Genomic DNA, 3692 nt, shown 5'->3' on the forward strand with positions numbered 1-3692 from the left:
ACGTGTTGGCAGCTGGAAATCCAAGAATTGTCATGCAACAGAGAACAGATTCAGCCACCCACTTCAAGACACAAACATTTCTCCCCAGATCACCTGGCACTGCCAGTACTGACAGCTTCACCAGGTGAAGTAAAAGTAGTGACTGCTGCAAAGTGGCTCGACTTCATAGACAGCATTACCAGCATTTGACAGCATAGTGAAGGACTAAAATGTAATTAATGTACTTCTGTGTAATCAGCCCTCCAGAGTTTCTATCAAGCCTATCAACAGGGTACCAAAAATTATTTATTGATTCTGTATTTCCTGTGGTTAGATCTTACCGTAATAGAGCTGAATTCTGGCAGGCTGCATCACAGAAAACAAATCACATCAGATTAAGTAGGGGGACAGGAACACCCTGCATGCTGTATCTTCTATAAAGTTAAGTATACAGAACAAATGTCTTGGGAGCAGTAAGCAGGATCTAAAAATTATGAAATGTGACATTTTGCTTGCTGAAGAAGTAGGAGGACTGCTGCAAGACTGGTATCCAAAAAGGTTTCAAAACAGACACAGGAGTCAAGGAGAAATGAGCTGGAATGCAACTGTTACACCCTGCCCTCTAAAAAGCAGTGGCGGACACAAAGCATACTAGAAATGTCAAATTACAGGGACATCAACATTCCTTTCTAATGCAATCCAAAGCTTATTAATTCTTTCACTAAGAAAAAGCAGTTTTTCCTGATGTGTCAACCTTACTTGCTGCAATTTAAGCCCATGATTTTTTTCTTTGAACAGTCACAGAAAATACATTCTTCACATAAGAAAGACTTCCCCAAAGGAAGGAAACTTAATATTCCCTTTAATACAATGCTGATCTTAAAAACAGTTATTACATGTGGATTCTGTCTCTTAAAAAGAAAAAGGCAATTATCAGTGATGCTGAAGTTGAAGGGGAAACTTAAGAATTCATGTTTAAAGGGTTAATACAAATGTTGCTCAAACTGAAGTTTTAAAGTGTAGACCAGCAAGGAAACACAGGAGAAGGGGCAGTGAGAAAGATAAAGGATCACAGCACAGATCAGAAAGTCAAATTAACACAAGTCTGTGCTACAAAGTTCAGCACTGTTGAGCAAACCAAACTAGTTGGTACTGTAAGCAATGTACCTGCAGTACTCATAGCACTAATTATGCACAGACTGATTTATTTTTCCTCACTAATATTAAGTAGCCCCTACTAAGCTGCAAACTGCCATGGCTCAAATACCTTTGATACTTGAGCTTATCTTGAACTAAGATAGTGAAGGTAACTTTATACTGCATATTAAAGCCCTATGCTAAACAGGGTTCAGCAGTTTGGAAAATACTGCTTTGAATGTTTACAGGAGCCTGAGTTTCATTATGGTGTAACCTCATTTAAGAAGAATGACTCCAAATCTACGTAACTTAAAAACAGAAAAACTGCTTATTAGAATATTACTTGATAGACAGGCCCATGCTGCTCAGGATTTTGCACTGTTACTTAATACTAGTGTGGCTCCTCATCCCTCATTTTCCACTGCAAAAAACCCCCATAACTTCCAACAGAAACCACCCCAAAAACCCCAACCCAAACAGTGTCATTGCAATGCAAATCTTTTGACTCAGGTGAAGAAAAAGCCAGGATGCAAACCTTGCTTAGAGTGTTGGGTAATCAGTGAAGCAGGGAGGCAAATGGCTTCACCAGCTCACCGAAGGAGAGTAGAGGAAGCACTCTCATCCACAGGATAGAAATCTGGTCTTCTATCATTTTTCTTAGAACACAAAGAGGAAAGTTTGCTCAGAGAAGAGTTTTATCGACAGCAGCAGGCAGCCTGGGGCTCTTCTCAGAAACAAAACACGTGGAAGTGTATATACTTCAGTTCTAGTAGAAAACAGGGGTCTCCAGCCAAAACCTGGAAATATTCCTTATGTGGACAACAAGAAGCTCAGCATACCAAGACATTTTAATAGCAGTGTTTCAGTGTATTTATAGTGGAGTAAGTTCTCTCTGAATATTTACCCAAATACAGTGCTTTATTGCTACAGGCAGTTAATGCCAAATAAGCTCAGTTTCTATTGGGACTGGTTCACTAAACAACACGTCCATGAAAGGGTATAACAAACTACACCTGCCTTTTCAAAATCTGTAATATGCAATAGTATAACAGCATCCCCTTGACAAGCAGAACAACCAGTTTTGCTTTCATTGTTAAAAACACTTCAGAGGCCACAGAAACACAAACTACAGCTAGATATGCCTCACATTTGTCATCTGCCTTTAATATCAAGCTGTCTCCTTTCTGACAGGATGCAAAATTAAGAAATTCTTCTCTGGACTTATACTGGGACCAAAGATTGAATTTCAGAAACCTGCAAGGTTGGTTTGCAATTCTGGAACTATAAGCAAAATAAATTTATAGCCAATGCCAGAATACTCCTGAGTCCTAACTATTGTGAATTAGCTGACCCTAGAAGTTTGGCTGGGCTTTGTTTAGATTGCATTTTATACCAAAAAGAGATGTAAAATATTGAATAGATTCAGAAAGGTTCCTCATTCCAGTATGAATTTCCAGCTTTTTCTAAAGCAACCACAGACTTTCCTGATATACATGCAAGTACTTGGTGCTATATTGTCAAATCATCTCTATTTCAAACCCAGCAAGATTAACAAGTACATGCCATGTAACCTCTTCATAACTAACCCCACTTCAAAGAGGTATATTCACACTCTTGACCACAGAACTTCCTTCCACCTTGTAGCCTGTAAGAGCCTGCTTTTTGAAGTATCTTTACTTTGTTTTATGTAACATGACTTTTTTTTTTTTTTTAACTTCACCTGGTTTGATTCTTACAAGATTATTATGGGATCTTGCCAAGGATATCTACAATATGCAATACAACATGATGCAGACAACTGTTAAATTTGTCAATGCTGCTGTCAGTATTCTGTTAGCAGGTGTGCTACCACATGCAGAGAATTTAATGCCAGAGTCCCAGGAGGCCTTCAAGGTTAATAAGCTACATAGCTGCACTAAGAATGAAAACTAAATTGCAAGGACACACCATCTGAAAATCACCTTTAGAAATTAATATAGAATGCTGGAAAGTATACAGCAGTGTAACAACTCTGAGGAACTTAAACCCCCCACAAAATATATTGGCTTAGCAACATATTAGAATTCTTTTCTTGAGTGATATCTCTTTGAGAACATTATGTTGATGTTAAGTTTGGCTGAGCATGTCTACTTTGCATGATAAAGCACATAAACAACTGGTATACATTCCAAACATTCCTGGCTTCTGCAAAGAATGAGGCAAGTGAAACCACTGAAAGCAGAGCAGTAACTAAGCATCTTAATTACATAAGATACATTAACGCATAATTAACATACATCACATAGTACAGCTACTCATCCCCCCTGCTACTGAGAGACAACAGATGCTTCCTTAATCGTATTCGTATGTTAACTTTCCATCAAGTTCAACTGAGTCTGTGGTGCTGTGTTTCTCCAATATTGTTTCAAATAAAAAGAATATAATAAAGCTTCCAACAAACCTTAAATACAGATCTATTTAAGTGAAACCACTCAAAACTGGTTCCTTCGTACTAGAACTTATGCTTCTAGCACACGAGGATTCATTCCATTTGAACAAATACACTGGAATCTTAAACAAAAAACATGACATGTTTA

The sequence above is a fragment of the Calypte anna genome, chromosome 10, assembly GCF_003957555.1.
Source record: "Calypte anna isolate BGI_N300 chromosome 10, bCalAnn1_v1.p, whole genome shotgun sequence".
In the NCBI taxonomy this organism is placed as follows: domain Eukaryota; kingdom Metazoa; phylum Chordata; class Aves; order Apodiformes; family Trochilidae; genus Calypte; species Calypte anna.